The 19,487-nt window shown below is 47.0% G+C and overlaps 1 long non-coding RNA gene across 2 annotated transcripts; it reads right to left on the bottom strand.

The window, feature by feature from the left end:
• Positions 1–13,801: 13,801 nt before the first annotated feature.
• LOC122376156 lies at positions 13,802–19,479 on the bottom strand. 2 transcript variants are annotated; one of them, XR_006255545.1, is made up of 4 exons: positions 17,429–19,479; positions 16,428–16,938; positions 16,039–16,164; positions 13,802–15,835 (listed from the first exon to the last, which is right to left on the bottom strand). It is a non-coding gene; the product is annotated as an uncharacterized LOC122376156 (long non-coding RNA). The 2 variants fall into 2 exon arrangements; XR_006255544.1 differs by having other exon boundaries at positions 13,802–16,164.
• Positions 19,480–19,487: the final 8 nt, after the last annotated feature.

The raw sequence follows: 19,487 nt of genomic DNA, 5'->3' as shown, positions 1-19,487 counted from the left end.
GTTTCTCAACAGGTCCTGAAAGTTTAAACAAAATCGTATCATATAATTTTGTGCAATGAACGAATGAAAATGTCTCTGCAAAAACGCCCATTGACTTAACATGGGGAGCGAAAAAAGTTCAACTTTGACCTCGTTCAAAGGCACGTTACGAAATTCTGAGGGGTATACGGCGCACAGTAGCGTGTACCCAAACATGTTTGCCATAAAATTCTAGGAAGAAAACCACCGCCTTCTTGGCTCGTTTTTCCGCCATTCGCGATGGCGCAAAAAGTGTCCAAAACCCCATTGACTTAACATGGGCGAAAATTGAAACGCACGTGCCACGTGCCACGAGGTTTTAAGCGAGTAGCGACCGGTGCCATCAGGTAGATCGCCTGCGGGAGCCCATACACTGAAATTTTTACGAAAATCGAGCCACAAGTTTAGGCCCCAATCAAGTTGCCCCAATCTCAGGCCAACCATGCAAAACATAGCCCGGAGAAGGACCGCTCCGGTTGTTTTTCAATAGAAAAACACAATTCTAACGAATAGTGTTTGTCTTTTCAAACAACCTGCGGTTACCAGCATCTGCGATGCTGGGCTCCGCATCGCGGGACCGCAGGTTGTTTGAGCAAGCACCTTTGTAAACGCAGCAAAAACGCCCGCCGCCAAACGAGAGGATGAGCCTTGCACGTGCAGACCGGAGTCGGTGTGCTAACCGGAGTCGGTGTGCTATCTTGAATCTAATGAAACAACAACCTGCGGTTAAGACAAATATGGCGCCTTGCGGCAAGTGTGGTGTATTCATATCTGCCGTTTAAGCAGCCATCCCTCAATCAAAGCGCATCCTAATCGTCCCATGTTCGATAAAGTTACGCACATTCTGTGATTTGTGGCAAAAATGGCGCTTTGAGACAAACGTGGCGCACTGCGACAAACGTGGCGCATTTGTTCCTGTCGCTTAACAATTTTATCCACCCACCAAAGTCTAGCCCAATTGGACTTAAACTGACAAAGTTATGTTCATTTGAATATTTCACTATAAAATATCTCCGCAACAGAGGTGCCCAAATTTGTACGTGTGCCACGTGACCGCCGTTAGTGTAAGCAGGACTTGTCCCCTCACTGATTGCACTATTTCAGTGTTCCTGGCTTGTGCTGTTTTCGTGCTATAAGGCCACAAATCGGCAAACACACGATGATCTGGGAGGTACGCGACTCAAACACGTGGCCACGTGGCACGTGCCGGACCTCTGATAGCTTTACCGTTCACGCCACGTGATGACCCATCGACGTGGCCATCAGCATGTAAAAGATGACCCCGGCCGGTGTCACCGTCTCTGAACAGTGGACGGCTAAACTCGAAAAACGGGAAAATTTTAGGAAATTTCACCTTTCGAACATATAATTTCCCCAGAATTTTAAATTTTTCATTTTACAAAAAAATCCGAGATAGCAGTTTTTTAGCCCCCCTCATTCTGTGCCTAAACCCGTTTTCAGATCGACCCTATCACAAAAACTGACGGCCTGACGGCTATTTCCCCCACTCCTTGCATTTCACAATGCTAGTATACTTAAGCACCAAAATTGACCCCGTGCCACGGCACGTGCAATAGCACGTGCGACACGTGACCACTAGTGCGACAAGCTGGACTCATCTGCTCACCGGCTGCACTGATTTGGTGTCGCTAGTTGAAGTCGTTTCCACGCCATAGGACCCCAAGTAGGCCAATGTCGGATTTTCCCGGAGGTTACCCCATCAAACACGTTTGCACGTGGCACGTGCTTTTCAATCGCCCCATATCTGACCCATACCTTGTGGTAGCCGATACCCCGGGGCACAACATATTGGAACATTTTCAAAATCTAACGTGGAAATTTTTGACAAAATCGATTTGAAAATAATATTTCGAAATCGCCATAGGCTCAACATGGGGTAACTGTTTGTGACGATTACCCGAAATTTTGTCAATTATATTTTAAGTAATTACCACCATCAGTTGGGGTGCCAGCCCGAGATCCGACCCTAAAAATATCAGCAAATATAATTGACGAAATTTTTCGCAAATCGCATTTTAATTTTTTCCCATGTTAACCCTATGGGAAAATGCACGTGCCGATTACCCCAAAACGGGCCATTATATTTCAAAACGAAGCATAACAGCATGTTCTATGGTCGTTTCTCAACAGGTCCTGAAAGTTTAAACAAAATCGTATCATATAATTTTGTGCAATGAACGAATGAAAATGTCTCTGCAAAAATGCCCATTGACTTAACATGGGGAGCGAAAAAAGTTCAACTTTGACCTCGTTCAAAGGCACGTTACGAAATTCTGAGGGGTATACGGCGCACACTAGCGTGTACCCAAACATGTTTGCCATAAAATTCTAGGAAGAAAACCACCGCCTTCTTGGCTCGTTTTTCCGCCATTCGCGATCGCGCAAAAAGTGTCCAAAACCCCGTTGACTTAACATGGGCGAAAATTGAAACGCACGTGCCACGTGCCACGAGGTTTTAAGCGAGTAGCGACCGGTGCCATCAGGTAGATCGCCTGCTGGAGCCCATACCCTGAAATTTTTACGAAGATTTTAGCGATTCGTTTAGGCCCCGGTCAAGTTGTACTGATTCGCGGCCAGACTTGCAAAACATAGCCCGGAGAACGACCGCTCCGGTTGTTTTTCAATAGAAAAACACAATTCTAACGAATAGTGTTTGTCTTTTCAAACAACCTGCGGTTACACCCAGCATCTGCGATGCTGGGCTCCGCATCGCGGGACCGCAGGTTGTTTGAGCAAGCACCTCTGTAACGCCGCAAAAACGCCCGCCGCCAAACGAGAGGATGAGCCTTGCACGTGCAGCCCGGAGCGGGTGTGTCACGAACTGACGTGCACTGCACTCTACTAACCGGTCTCTAGCGGTTTGCCAAATTTGAGTGCAATCGACCCGGCCGTTTTCGAGATCTGGAAGTGACACCCTGCACGTGCGCACGTGCAACCTGGGCTCCCAATTGACTTGTGCACGGCATTCTATTCGCCGGTTTCTAGCGATGTACCAAATTTAATCTGAATCGGCCCAGCCGTTTCCAAGATCGGGAAACGACCCCTACCGGTGCGCACGTGCAGCTGCACCCCAACCGTGGCACATGAAAATACATACTAACTGACTTGTGCACGGCACACTACTAACCAGTCTCTAGCGGTATGCCAATTTTGAGCACAGTCGGCCCAGCCGTTCTTGAGATCTGGAAGCGTCAGCCTGCACGTGCGCACGTGCATAACGGGTCCCATCTGACTTGTGCACGGCACCCTACTAACCAGCCTCTAGCGGTGTGCCAAGTTTGATCACAATCGGCCCAGCCGTTCTCGAGATCTGGAAGCGTCACCCTGCCCGTGCGCACGTGCAGCGGCACCCCAACCGTGACACATGGAAATGCATTGCCGGGTGCGTGCCAACATCCATGCAAAGTACCAGCGCAATCGGCAAACTAACTACAGAGTTATTAGACTTGTTACTGAACTGACTTCTCATCGTTTTGCACGTGGCACGTGCATTAGGGGTCACCCATACGCATCGAGAATAGCACACTACGTGTAAGAAAGGAAGAAGCTATCCCACACAAAAGACCGCGAGTGAATTGGTCAAGTAGTTGTGGAGATAGAAGCTTTGCAAGGCGCCCCCAAGGCGGCCGAATGCTAATATTTTGCAATAATCAGTGTCGCATCCGCACACGGGAGGTATCCCCGTCACCTGTTCGTATACTCTAATGTGGTTGGGTTCAAGTCACAGTCGAGCCCTGATTTTTTACAGCTTTTCTTAAAAACGGCACATCGTGCAGTGACGTCCTATGCATCAGTGGAAAGAGTATCAAAAGTTGCATATTATATTAACATTTCACCTATATATCTTACTAAAGATAAAAGTTATAGAGGAATAAAGACGCTCCCATTGACTTTCCATGTTAAAAATTTTAAATTTCAAATTAACTTTAAAAGAAAAAATGAGTTTTGCCACCTTAACGAAGCATACCAGCAAGTACTATGCTCTTTCCTCTACAAGATATAAGAGTTTGGGCGAAATCTATCTCTAAAATTTTGTACAAAGATCAAATGAAAATGTCTCTGCAAAGTCTCGATTTCGCCGTCCATTAACTTAACATGGGACACAGCAAAATTCCAACTTTGACCTCGTGCAAAGACACGTTCCGAGATTCTGAGGGGTATACAGCGCACACTAGCGTGTACCCAAACGTGTTTGCCATAAAATGCTGGGATGAAAACCACCCCTTTCTTGGCTCGTTTTTCCGCCATTCCCGATGGCGCAAAAAGTGTCCAAAACCCCGTTGACTTAACATGGGGAAAATGGAATCGCACGTGCCACGTGCCACGAGGTTTTAAGCGAGTAGCGACCGGTGCCATAAGGTAGATCGCCTCCGGGAGCCCATACACTGAACTTTTTACGAAGATTGTACATTTCGTCTAGGCCCCTACCAAGTTGCCCCAATTCGCTGCCAGACTTGCAAAACATAGCCCGGACAACGACCGCTCCGGTTGTTTTTCAATAGAAAAACACAATTCTAACGAATAGTGTTTGTCTTTTCAAACAACCTGCGGTTACCAGCATCTGCGATGCTGGGCTCCGCATCGCGGGACCGCAGGTTGTTTGAGCAAGCACCTCTGTAACGTCGCAAAAGCGCCCGCCGCCAAACGAGAGGATGAGCCTTGCACGTGCAGACCGGAATGGGTGTGCTACGAAATGACGTGCACTGCACTCTGCTAAGCGGTCTCTAGCGGTGTGCCAAATTTGAGTGCAATCGACCCGGCCTTTTTCGAGATCTGGAAGCGACACCCTGCACGTGCACACGTGCAAAATGGTCCCATCTGACTTTTGCACGGCACCCTATTCGCCGGTCTCTAGCGGTGTACCAAATTTGAGCTCAATCGGCCCGGCCGTTCTCGAGATCTGAAAGTGTCACCCTGCACGTGCGCACGTGCAGCTGCATCCCAACCGTGACCCATGAAAATACATACTAACTGACTTGCGCACGGCACCCTACTGATCGGTCTCTAAAGGTGTGCCAAATTTGAATGCAATCGGCCCGGCCGTTCCTGAGATCTGGAAGCGTCACCCTGCACGTGCGCACGTGCAACCTGGGACCCAACTGATCTGTGCAAGGCACCCTACTACGCGGTCTCTGACGGTGTGCCAAATTTGAACTCAATCGGCCCGGCCGGTCACGAGATCTGGAAGCGTCACCCTGCACGTGCGCACGTGCAGCGGCACCCCTACCGTGGCACATGAAAATGGATCGCCTGGTAGGTGACTACCTGCATGCCAAGTTTCAGCGCAATTGGCCCAGTAATTACCGAGTTATTGCACTTATTACAAAACTGACACCTGTCCGTATTACACGTGTCACGTGCAGTAGGGGTCACTCGCATGCATCGTCCATAGTAAAATACTTCTAAGAAGGGTATACGCTACCCCACACAAAAAACCGCAAGTGTATTGGTCCAGTGGCTGCGGAGATATAAGTCGTACAAAAACGTCCCCACGGCGGCCGGCTGCTAATGTTTAGTATTAAATCGCATCCTTCAATGGGAGGTATCCCTGTCACCTGTTCGTATACTGTCTGAGCCAAGACCATATATAGGTCTGAGCTCAAATCTCGGTAAAGTCGTGCTTTTTTACCAAATTCCTCAAAAACGGCACAACGTGCAATAACTTTCTAGATATCACTGGAAAGAGCATCAAAAGTTGTATAACCTATCAACTTTTCACTTAAATATATCTCAACTGTAAAAAGTTATTAAGCAGCAAACACGCTCCCATTGACTTTCCATGTTAAAATTTTTCATTTTTAAACGAGCCTAAAAAGAACAAACGAATTTGCACAGCTTAAAGAAGCATAACAACATGTTCTATGGTCTTTTCTCAACAAGTCCTGGAAGTTTAAACAAAATCGTATCATATAATTTTGTACAATGAGCGAATGAAAAAGTCTCTGCAAAAACGCCCATTGACTTAACATGGGGAGCGAAAAAAGTTCAACTTTGACCTCGTGCAAAGACACGTTACGAAGTTCTGAGGGGTATACGGCGCACACTAGCGTGTACCCAAACGTGTTTGCCATAAAATGCTGGGAAGAAAACCACCTCTTCCTTGGCCCGTTTTCCCACCATTGGCGATCGCGCAAAAAGTGTCCAAAACCCCGTTGACTTAACATGGAGAAAATGAAATCGCACGTGCCACGTGCCACGAGGTTTTAAGCGAGTAGCGACCGGTGCCATCAGGTAGATCGCCTGCGGGAGCCCATACACTGAACTTTTTACGAAGATTGTACATTTCGTCTAGGCCCCACCCAAGTTGCCCCAATTCGCGGCCAGACTTGCAAAACATAGCCCGGAGAAGGACCGCTCCGGTTGTTTTTCAATAGAAAAACACAATTCTAACGAATAGTGTTTGTCTTTTCAAACAACCTGCGGTTACAGAAAAAAACGCAAAAAAGCCGCAAAAACGCCCGTCCGCCGCAAAACGCAAACACCGCAAAAAACGCAAATACCACCGCCACAAAAAAATCGCCCGCATCGCCCGCCGCCAAAGGCAAAACGTCGCAAAACGCGGCCGCCCGCCTAAAACCGCAACACCGCAAATAACGCCCGGCCGCCGGCGACCGCAAAACCCCGCAAAAAACGGCCGCCCGCCGCAAACTACAAAACGCCGCAAAAAACGGCCGCCCGCCGCAAACCGCCGCTAAAACGGCCGCCCGCCGCCAAACGCAAACACCGCAAAACACCCGCATCGCCCGCCCGCCCGCCGCCAAACACAAAAAACGCAAAAAACGCAAACACCGCCGCAAAAAACGCCCGCAACGCATGCCCGCCCGCCGCCAACCGCAAAACGCCGCAAAAAACGGCCGCCCGCCGCCAAACAAAAACACCGCAAAAAACGCAAAAACGGCCGCCCGCCGCGAAACGCAAACACCGAAAAAACGCAAACACCGCCGCAAAAACGCCCGCCGTAGGCAAAACGCAAACACTGACGCATTAAGACAAATATGGCGCCCTGCGGCAAATGTGGTGCATTCATATCTACCGTTTAAGCAGCCATCGCTTAATTACAGCGCATCCTAATCGTCCAATTTTCGACAAAATAACGCACATTCTGCACTTTGTGGCAAAAATGGCGCTTTGAGACAAACGTGGCGCACTGCAACAAACGTGCCGCATTCGTTCATGTCGCTTAACAATTCATCAACCCACCAAATTCTAGTCCAATCGGACTTAAACTGACAAAGTTATGTACATTTGAATATTTCACTATAAAATATATCCGCAACGGAGGTGCCCAAATTTGCACGTGTGCCACGTGATCGCCGGTGGTGTAAGCAGGACTTGTCTCCTCACTGATTGCACCATTTCAGTATTCCTGGCTTGTGCTGTTTTCGGTCTCTAGCGGTGTACCAAATTTGAACTAAATCGGCCCGGCCGGTCACGAGATCTGGAAGCGTCACCCTGCACGTGCGCACGTGCAGCGGCACCCCTACCATGGCACATGAAAATGGATCGCCTAGTAGATGACTACCTCCATGCCCAGTTTCAGCGCAATCGGCCCAGTAATTACCGAGTTATTGCACATTACAAAACTGACACCTCTCCGTTTTACACGTGTCACGTGCAGTAGTGGTCACCCGCATGCATCATCCATAGTAAATACTTCTAAGAAGGGTATACGCTACCCCACACAAAAAACCGCAAGTGTATCGGTCCCCTGGTTGCGGAGATATAAGTCGTACAAAAACGTCCCCACGGAGGCCGGCCGCTAATATTTAGCATTAAATCGCATCCTTCAATGGGAGGTATCCCCGTCACCTGTTCGTATACTGTCTGAGCAGGACCATATATAGGTGTGAGCTCAAATCTCGGTAATGTCGTGCTTTTTTACTAAATTTCTCAAAAACGGCACAACGTGCAATAACGCTCTGTATATCATTGGAAAGAGCATCAAAAGTTGTATAACCTATCAACTTTTCACTTAAATATATCTCAACTGTAAAAAGTTATTAAGCAGCAAAGACGCTCCCATTCACTTTCCATGTTAAAATTTTTCATTTTTAAAGAAGCCTAAAGACAACAAACGAATTTGCACAGCTTAAAGAAGCATAACAACATGTTCTATGGTCTTTTCTCAACAAGTCCTGAAAGTTTAAACAAAATCGTATCATATAATTTTGTACAATGAGCGAATGAAAAAGTCTGCAAAAACGCCCATTGACTTAACATGGGGAGCGAAAAAAGTTCAACTTTGACCTCGTGCAAAGACACGTTACGAAGTTCTGAGGGGTATACGGCGCACACTAGCGTGTACCCAAACGTGTTTGCCATAAAATGCTGGGAAGAAAACCACCTCTTCCTTGGCTCGTTTTCCCGCCATTGGCGATCGCGCAAAAAGTGTCCAAAACCCCGTTGACTTAACATGGGGAAAATGGAATCGCACGTGCCACGTGCCACGAGGTTTTAAGCGAGTAGCGACCGGTGCCATCAGGTAGATCGCCTGCGGGAGCCCATACCCTGAAATTTTTACGAAGATTGAGCGATTCGTCTAGGCTGGAATCAAGTTGCCCCAATTCGCTGCCAGACTTGCAAAACATAGCCCGGAGAAGGACCGCTCCGGTTGTTTTTCAATAGAAAAACACAATTCTAACGAATAGTGTTTGTCTTTTCAAACAACCTGCGGTTACCCGGCCGGTCACGAGATCTGGAAGCGTCACCCTGCACGTGCGCACGTGCACCGGCACCCCTACCGTGGCACATGAAAATGGATCGCCTGGTAGGTGACTACCTCCATGCCAAGTTTCAGCGCAATCGGCCCAGTAATTGCCGAGTTATTGCACTTATTACAAAACTGACACCTCTCCGTATTACACGTGTCACGTGCAGTAGGGGTCACCCGCATGCATCGTCCATAGTAAAATACTTCTAAGAAGGGTATACGCTACCCCACTCAAAAAACCGCAAGTGTATTGGTCCAGTGGCTGCGGAGATATTAGTCGTACAAAAACGTCCCCACGGCGGCCGGCTGCTAATGTTTAGTATTAAATCGCATCCTTCAATGGGAGGTATCCCTGTCACCTGTTCGTATACTGTCTGAGCCAAGACCATGTATAGGTCTGAGCTCAAATCTCGGTAAAGTCGTGCTTTTTTACCAAATTCCTCAAAAACGGCACAACGTGCAATAACGTTCTATATATCATTGGAAAGAGCATCAAAAGTTGTATAACCTATCAACTTTTCACTTAAATATATCTCAACGGTAAAAAGTTATTAAGCACCAAAGACGCTCCCATTGACTTTCAATGTTAAAATTTTTCATTTTTAAACGAGCTTAAAAAGAACAAACGAATTTGCACAGCTTAAAGAAGCATAACAACATGTTCTATGGTCTTTTCTCAACAAGTCCTGGAAGTTTAAACAAAATCGTATCATATAATTTTGTACAATGAGCGAATAAAAATGTCTCTGCAAAAACGCCCATTGATTTAACATGGGGAGCGAAAAAAGTTCAACTTTGACCTCGTGCAAAGACACGTTACGAAGTTCTGAGGGGTATACGGCGCACACTAGCGTGTACCCAAACGTGTTTGCCATAAAATGCTGGGAAGAAAACCACCTCTTCCTTGGCTCGTTTTCCCGCCATTGGCGATCGCGCAAAAAGTGTCCAAAACCCCGTTGACTTAACATGGGGAAAATGGAATCGCACGTGCCACGTGCCACGAGGTTTTAAGCGAGTAGCGACCGGTGCCATCAGGTAGATCGCCTGCAGGAACCCATACCCTGAAATTTTTACGAAGATTGAGCGATTCGTCTAGGCCCCACCCAAGTTGCCCCAATTCGCGGCCAGACTTGCAAAACATAGCCCGGAGAACGACCGCTCCGGTTGTTTTTCAATAGAAAAACACAATTCTAACGAATAGTGTTTGTCTTTTCAAACAACCTGCGGTTACCAGCATCTGCGATGCTGGGCTCCGCATCGCGGGACCGCAGGTTGTTTGAGCAAGCACCTCTGTAACGTCGCAAAAGCGCCCGCCGCCAAACGAGAGGATGAGCCTTGCACGTGCAGACCGGAATGGGTGTGCTACGAAATGACGTGCACTGCACTCTGCTAAGCGGTCTCTAGCGGTGTGCCAAATTTGAGTGCAATCGACCCGGCCTTTTTCGAGATCTGGAAGCGACACCCTGCACGTGCACACGTGCAAAATGGTCCCATCTGACTTTTGCACGGCACCCTATTCGCCGGTCTCTAGCGGTGTACCAAATTTGAGCTCAATCGGCCCGGCCGTTCTCGAGATCTGAAAGTGTCACCCTGCACGTGCGCACGTGCAGCTGCATCCCAACCGTGACCCATGAAAATACATACTAACTGACTTGCGCACGGCACCCTACTGATCGGTCTCTAAAGGTGTGCCAAATTTGAATGCAATCGGCCCGGCCGTTCCTGAGATCTGGAAGCGTCACCCTGCACGTGCGCACGTGCAACCTGGGACCCAACTGATCTGTGCAAGGCACCCTACTACGCGGTCTCTGACGGTGTGCCAAATTTGAACTCAATCGGCCCGGCCGGTCACGAGATCTGGAAGCGTCACCCTGCACGTGCGCACGTGCAGCGGCACCCCTACCGTGGCACATGAAAATGGATCGCCTGGTAGGTGACTACCTGCATGCCAAGTTTCAGCGCAATTGGCCCAGTAATTACCGAGTTATTGCACTTATTACAAAACTGACACCTGTCCGTATTACACGTGTCACGTGCAGTAGGGGTCACTCGCATGCATCGTCCATAGTAAAATACTTCTAAGAAGGGTATACGCTACCCCACACAAAAAACCGCAAGTGTATTGGTCCAGTGGCTGCGGAGATATAAGTCGTACAAAAACGTCCCCACGGCGGCCGGCTGCTAATGTTTAGTATTAAATCGCATCCTTCAATGGGAGGTATCCCTGTCACCTGTTCGTATACTGTCTGAGCCAAGACCATATATAGGTCTGAGCTCAAATCTCGGTAAAGTCGTGCTTTTTTACCAAATTCCTCAAAAACGGCACAACGTGCAATAACTTTCTAGATATCACTGGAAAGAGCATCAAAAGTTGTATAACCTATCAACTTTTCACTTAAATATATCTCAACTGTAAAAAGTTATTAAGCAGCAAACACGCTCCCATTGACTTTCCATGTTAAAATTTTTCATTTTTAAACGAGCCTAAAAAGAACAAACGAATTTGCACAGCTTAAAGAAGCATAACAACATGTTCTATGGTCTTTTCTCAACAAGTCCTGGAAGTTTAAACAAAATCGTATCATATAATTTTGTACAATGAGCGAATGAAAAAGTCTCTGCAAAAACGCCCATTGACTTAACATGGGGAGCGAAAAAAGTTCAACTTTGACCTCGTGCAAAGACACGTTACGAAGTTCTGAGGGGTATACGGCGCACACTAGCGTGTACCCAAACGTGTTTGCCATAAAATGCTGGGAAGAAAACCACCTCTTCCTTGGCCCGTTTTCCCACCATTGGCGATCGCGCAAAAAGTGTCCAAAACCCCGTTGACTTAACATGGAGAAAATGAAATCGCACGTGCCACGTGCCACGAGGTTTTAAGCGAGTAGCGACCGGTGCCATCAGGTAGATCGCCTGCGGGAGCCCATACACTGAACTTTTTACGAAGATTGTACATTTCGTCTAGGCCCCACCCAAGTTGCCCCAATTCGCGGCCAGACTTGCAAAACATAGCCCGGAGAAGGACCGCTCCGGTTGTTTTTCAATAGAAAAACACAATTCTAACGAATAGTGTTTGTCTTTTCAAACAACCTGCGGTTACCAGCATCTGCGATGCTGGGCTCCGCATCGCGGGACCGCAGGTTGTTTGAGCAAACACCTTTGTAAACGCAGCAAAAACGCCCGCCGCGAAACGAGAGGACGAGCCTTGCACGTGCAGATCGGAGTGGGTGTGCTACGAACTGACGTGCACTGCACTCAACTAACCGGTCTCTAGCGGTGTGCCAAATTTGAGTGCAATCGACCCGGCCGTTTTCGAGATCTGGAAGCGACACCCTGCACGTAGGCACGTGCAAGCTGTGTCCAATTGCATTGTGCATGGGACCCTATTCGCCGGTCTCTAGCGGTGTACCAAATTCGAGCTCAATCGGCCCAGCCGTTTTCAAGATCTTGAAACGACCCCTCCACGTGCGCACGTGCAGTTGCATCTCAACCGTGACACATGGAAATACATACTAACTGACTTGTGCACGGCACCCTACTGATCGATCTCTAGATGTTTGCCGAATTTGAGTGCAATCGGTCCAGCCGTTCTTGAGATCTGGAAGCGTCACCCTGCACGTGCGCACGTGCAAGATGGGTCCAAACTGACTTGCGCACGGCACCCTACTAATCGGTCTCTAGCGGTGTACCAAATTTGAACTCAATCGGCCCGGCCGTTCTCGAGATCTGGAAGCGTCACCCTGCACGTGCGCACGTGCAGTTGCACCCCAATCGTGGCACATGGAAATACATACTAAATGACTGCAACCTACTGATCGGTATCAAGCGTTATGCCAAATTTGAACACAATCGGTCCAGCCGTTCTCGAGATCTGGAAGCGTCACCCTGCACGTGCGCACGTGCAGTTGCACCCCTACCAAGACACATGGAAATGCATCGCCTGGAAAGTGTCTACCTCCATGCCAAGTTTTAGCGCAATCGGCCCAGTAATTACCGCGAGCTATTGCGCTTATTACAAAACAGGCACCTCTTGGCTTTGCACGTGGAACGTGCGTTAGGGGTCACCCATATGCATCGAGAGTAGCACACTATGTGAAAGAAGGGAAAAAGCTACCCCACACAAAAAACCGCACGTGTATCAGCCCAGTGGTTGCCGAGATATAAGTCGTACAAAAACGTCCCCACGGCGGCCGGCCGCTATTTAGCAGTAAAATCGTGTCGCATCCTTCTATGGGAGGTATCCCCGTCACCTGTTCGTATACTGTCTGAGCAAAGGCCATACGTTACGGTCCAAACTCCATAGTGAGGCGGACATACGAATTTACGAGAGTTTAGCGACGAAATGATTCACTTAATTGTTAAGTAATGGGTACCATTAGGTAGACCATAAATTTTATCTAGCATCTCACCGTAGATGCAGTAAAAAGTGCTTTACTTTTCAATGTATATAAAGACTTGCTCAGCTCAATCAGTTCACTCTGTATTGGCTCAAGCCGTATCATGCGAACGCAATACAAACTAGAGCACCGACAGCGCAGCGCTCCCCAACTCACTGCTCGCCCAGTCCACCCGGGCCGCCGCCACGACGGCCCCCCGCAAGTAGGCATCCCGCACTGCACCGACAGCCGCGGGCGACCAGCTGACCGGCCAGCTGACCGGCCAGCAGCCGGCGGGCGGCAAGCCGCGGATGGCCGACCCGCCGGCGCGGCGAGGGAGGGGAGGTGGCTGCTGGTGGCTGCTGAGATATGAGCCTCTCAAAATCACGACTTTTGCAAAACAGCCTGAACACTTTTCACGTGGCACGTGCCACGACGGTCACTGAGTTGTATCAAAAGTAGTCAATTACGGGGTAGAAGGGATGGGGTTACCCAGCAAAAAAAAAAAAAAAGACCGCAGGCCAATCGGTCCAGCGGTTGCTGAGATATATGCCTCTCAAAAGCGTTACAGGCCGGGCCGGGCCGGGCCGCTCATACTGAGATTTTTCCGTTATATTGAAAAGACTTCGCTTCGCTCGCTCGCTCGTAATAACGCCTCGAAATGTACGATAAGAAGGAAAATTTAATAGTTCAGCAATCTGCGAATAATATTTGTCTGATGAGCTCGGGCGTTGTTACCCAATGGGCGGTGTTACCCCCAAAATGTAAACATTACTAAATGTGTAGTAATGCAATTATGAATGAAACTACAAGAAAACAATTAGTTGATATCTTTGTAAAATTGATGCGACAATCCAATGAAACTGAGAGATTGACCATGTGGCCAAAAATTACGTGACTAGATCCTGAAAGGTTAAGGGGGTCGGTGTTCCTCCGTCTTCCCCTATAACCGTGACAGATAAGGCATCCAAAGTGATGAAGAGTTTTCCATCTCTTGGTATATTAGCCGTAGGCTAATATTCCAGGCAGCGGCACGAGGAGCCGGATGGAGGAAACATGGATGCACGCTTGGTAAGGGCAGGATAGTATATTAGGACGTGAGCTTTACCAAAAGGCATCCACGCACCGCGCTGCCCGCCCTTGACGCAATCAGCAAATAAGTTGGCTCCAAATGTGATAGCCAAATTTCAATTACGTTAATTCAAGTACGAAAGATGATTAGTTTCACTAAAAAAAGACTACGTCAAGAGCCCGTTACAACGTAACGGAAGACAAACCAGCCACTCCACACCTAGACAGTTTTTCACACGCATTCCTGCATTCACACTCGCCATTTCGTGCACCGGCCTGCCCGCTGCACAACGTAATATCTATGGCAACTATACTGTCTAAGGCATGATTGTTGCTCCAAATAGTTTTCTTTTTTCACAGACTGTAGTGTGCTTTACATGAAAATATAATGTAGTAGATGATACCTGTTCATTTCATCACTAAACGTGTGAAATGTTCAAATCATGTTGGTATGTGGATAAGAACCGATAATAGGACTAAGTGTAGAATGTCGGTGGCTGCTGGACGCATCTGCAACTGAGCTCATGGTCCTAATCATCCGCGAAGGCGACAAAACTACAGTAATGTCACGATAAAGATGCGCAGTACCCTGTGTGTTCATGGCATACAGCTGCAAGCTAAGACAAAACTAGAAACGATGTTTGGGTACAACATAAGTGAAGCAATACCAATGCAGAACTACTTGGAGTCACAGGAACCACACTCAGGAATCACAGGAATGTGTCCAACATATCAATCAGCTAACATGTAGGGACGCATGTGTAAGGCCGCATGTACAACTGCAATCGCTCTTGATCGACTACAAGAATGGAAAGAAAACGCCAACGGAGTAAAACTTCACCATGTGAATCTGTGTATAACAACTAGCATTCGTGATCAAGTATGCACAACAAATGTGAGGTGAGGATACGTTGTCATTGCGATACAACATCAACTGATACAATATTGCAATGCATTTTGCACTCATTCTTGCATATTGATAAGATCAAAAGTAAGGCGATAATGTGGATAAGTGTGTTGGCCGATGTCGAAGACTGACGGTGATTACGAAATGATTGACAGGCGACCGGATTGACGGTGATGCGCCTGACCGATCGTTGGGGTGCATGTCGCATCTGATGTCTATGGAAAACAGCGAAGGAGAAAACAGGACTATGGTGAAGGGCTGTTCTAACATCACATGAAACGGGAATGAGCATTAACACCTGCCAATGAAAGCAGTGAAAAACAGCCAAACTGCCTGTTTATCCTGCCATGGTGCTAATGCCCAAAGTCAAGTTTTGTTTATGTGTGTGTGGAAAGCGGTAGGGCGCTATACGCTAAGCTATCATCTGTTTTAGCTTTGGTATCACAATACAAGTATTAGGTGCTCGCACACTACTGCCAGTAGTTCAGTCGGTACTGAGTAGCCCGCAGCTAATAACAACCTGATATTTGCTTCCTGCACAAACGTAGATGGCAGATAGCATTATGGAAGTGTCTTTACATGATGAGTCTGATCGACGATGATGAATGAAATGTCATTTGAAGTCGTTGAAAGATGACGATGTCCGGGTCACAACGAAGTGACTTAAAACTTGCAGGATGAATAACTGATGATTGGGCCGATGAATGTGGCTTGTGCTGCAGCCGAAGCCTGTGTGACGGAAGACCGGTGAGGTACAAATGGAGCAAGGAAACGAGACGTGAATGTACACCAAGCAAAATGATATTTAGCTATCATAAGCGTTGACAATGGTGAATAGTCGAGCTGTTCGCCATATTGGACCTTCGCACCATAGCCATTGCAATATCAAGCTGCCCAAATTGTCATTAGCTTTCGCAGCCCAAGTCCAGTACCTATTAAGTCTTAAAGAACTTGCCAAGGCAATATAGTTGTGAGCAGCCCGAAGTTCATGGACGGGTGATGACATTTGTTTCTAGCAAAAAGTAGACGACGTCCAGCGCTGTAGTTGAACAGTGCCACTGCCAGCAAGGGAGAAGGTTTCAGAAAAAAGTAATACCGGGAATTCGGTTAGATGGTTATGGAAAGGACCATATTAAGGTATTTAGAATGTATTTGATTGATATGTGTAGGCACTGCTTTAAAAGTACAGTAAATTACTAAAAACCAAAGCAACGTTGGAAGGGTTTTCCGTAGGTATGCATTTAGTTAGCCAAGCAAACAAAGTCACAGGCTCTTGCACATATTACAGAGTGATCCGGCACTGGTGTGACAAAAAACTCACTTGCACTGGGGTCTGGGCTCACAGAGTAGATCCAACAGATAACAGGTCGCATTCAGCATCGCGCCGGACAATACTGAAAATGTTGACAAGCGTCTGTCAGTAAACGCAAACATCAATCCCAATAGATGCATGCAAACGATGACAAACATCATTGTTGTTGGCATTGTGTAGGAAAGAGGACAGTAAATGATCACACAAAATGTAAAGCATTCTACAACGTGCTGACAATCAAATATGAATACATACCAGCCGTACGTAAGTGCCTGCAAAAATGTTGATCTCTTGATGGTGATGGACAAGGTACCGTAAAACGATTTGGAATCCTGGAGCAGAGCTGGTCGTTCAGTTACCAACATCCTTTGATAAAGAAATAAGCCGGAGGCAGAAACTGGCACTTGTGAGTGCAGAGGCAGTCATCACACAGTCCCGGAAGACGTGGCTGGGCGAGGCGTCCAGGCGTCCAAGCGGCGCTTGGTCATACACGGTTGCCATTGGATACTGCGAAAACAACCTGCAGGCACATAAGGACAATGAGTTAAAGTTTTGAACACGCTTTTCGTTCCCTTGTTGCATTATGAACGTATATCTGCTGATAGGTGCCATAGTTCGTCCTAAGTTCGACCCTCACTGTAAACGTCTCTTCGAACACAGCACGAGAATTGCTAGCTGAATTACTAAGAAGAGGAAAATGGTTGTCGCACGTTGAATTTCACTGATGAAAAACTTTATCAAAGTTATTTCTTTCTGGCTCCTATTTCCCAGACCCCTCAGCTCGTATTTGCTCATATTTACAACCCCACAGGGATAGACGATTTGTCAGGAGTGATAACTGAACTAATTAATAAATCGCACCGCGTTTAACACAACGGTATCAATGGGCGCTAACCAATTTTCTCAGTAATTCTCGTGCTGTGTTCAAAAAGATGTTTACAGTCAGGGCCGAACTTTAAAAAGAAAACGAACTATAGTAACTGTCACCTAAGTGACAAATAAAAAATTACCAGCAACGGGAAGCACAATATGTTTTCCGTGGTCGACGGCAAATTCTTCTACGGTATCGACGGTAAGGATGACTTGTACTATACCTGTTGACATAAAGATGTAACGGATGATTAGTTAACATGGCGGAAGGGCGAAACGAGTCGTCGCGAAAATATCATATGTCAAGTCAGCGAATAGCTGCTTATAGCTTATAGTTGTATATAGTAGTTATAAGCTTATAGTTGTAACGTCCGATGGTGGTGAGTAAAATGAATTGCAGGCTAGACACATGATAAATATTAATAAAAAGTATGTAAAGCCAATAAACAGAAGGCTAGAAGCGTAATTGATTCAACGTTGAATGCCTGTATCTAGGAATAAAGGTCATCCTATTCGGGCATCAACGCGTCCAGCAAATATTAACGTTTTGTAGGCATAAAATACCGTAAAACGATTTGGAATCTTGGAGCAGAGCTAGTCGTTCAGTTACCAACATCCTTTGATAAAGAAATAGGCCGGAGGCAGAAACTGGCACTTGAGATTGCAGAGGCAGTCATCACACAGTCCCGGAAGACGTGGCTAGACAAGGCGTCCAAGGGGCGCCTGGTCATACACGGTTGCTATTGGATACTGCGAAAACAACCTGCAGGCACATCATGACAAAGAATAAACGTTTTGAATAGGTACGCTTTTCGTTACCTATATGATCAAACATGACATTGACACAATGACCAAATAAAACAAATCACCTCCAAACGGTAATAAACGTAATGTTTTTGTTTATAAAAAATCTGGTTTGGTAGCGTGTACCATTATGCTCCCATTCCACTTACTGTTCACAGATCCAAACTCATGAAGCTCCTAAGATGCCGTTCATGATGACGAGTGTGTTCAATGAAGCTTCTTCTGCTGCATGATGCACTGGTATGGTATGGTATGGTATTTGTGGCTTACGGGCCACCACAGCGTCCTGTATTTGGGCCCGGTTCTGTCGTCCGTCTTCGTTGTTGGTCCGTCCGTTGTCTTGAAGTGTCCGTCGTCTTCTTGGCTCGTAAGGGTGGGCTGAGGGGTGGGACAGGGTTCCTAGCTATCTCCTCCCGGGTAGCCGGATTGCCCCTTCTATTATTATTTTTTGTTTTTTTTTTTTGCCATTTTGCCATTCTGGGGTCTTTTATTTTGATTCTCATTGTTTTGAATACTGTTTTTTTTTCTTTTTGGCTTCTTTTTTGGCTTTTTTTGGCTTTTTTGTCCTTGGCTCTAGGGGAGGAGATTTACAGGTCATTTATCAGCCCAGTGTTGTGTATGTAGTGGATGAGTAGTGTTGTTAGCTCGGGGTGTAAGTCCCCGAGCAGTGTTGTGAGTGTTAGTGGGATGTTGGCGTCTCTGCAGTATGTTTGCATGTTTGTCCTGTGGTGTTGGTATTGTGGGCATGTGAGTAGCAGATGTTTGACAGTGATGAAAGTGTTGCAGGTGTTGCATTTCGGTCTCGGGCTTCTTGTGATGATGTAGTTGTGTGTGATAGCGGTGTGTCCAATGCGAAGTCGTGTAATAGTCCTCTCGTTTTTGCGTGAGTTCATGTTCTTGGTGTGCCAGTGTTCTATGCGTGGTTGAATGCATCATGCACTTCTGGACAGTGATTGATATCGGACTTGCTTGGGCGTGTGTATGCGAGTGATATGTAGTGGTGACCAATTGTACCAAAAGAAAATGGCATTGAGAACATGATTTGCAAGCGCAACATGCGGCACTACTCACGTGCATACAATGGCAAGAAAAACAGAAAGTGTCGTAAATGACGCCATAAAACATTGTATGGGCTACAAATATCTCCGCAACGCAATCCTGGCGTGAGCTAATTCAGTACCTACTTTCGCGGGAACACTTTAAACTCATGTACGTAATGTTCATACGACGCAAGACTCATATACAAACATACAACACTAAAAACACAGAATACGGACATTTTGTACCAGTATTGCATTGTATCAACAGCGAGCTGGAAAACTGGCGGCACCTTTGTCTCCAACTACGTGCCAGCAGTGCAATAGGTAGCTGGCATTCAGATGTAGCAATAATGTG

The sequence above is a fragment of the Amphibalanus amphitrite genome, unplaced genomic scaffold, assembly GCF_019059575.1.
Source record: "Amphibalanus amphitrite isolate SeventyFive unplaced genomic scaffold, NRLGWU_Aamphi_draft 002034F_arrow, whole genome shotgun sequence".
In the NCBI taxonomy this organism is placed as follows: Eukaryota; Metazoa; Arthropoda; class Thecostraca; order Balanomorpha; family Balanidae; genus Amphibalanus; species Amphibalanus amphitrite.
This window is presented reverse-complemented; position numbering and strand designations above follow the sequence as displayed.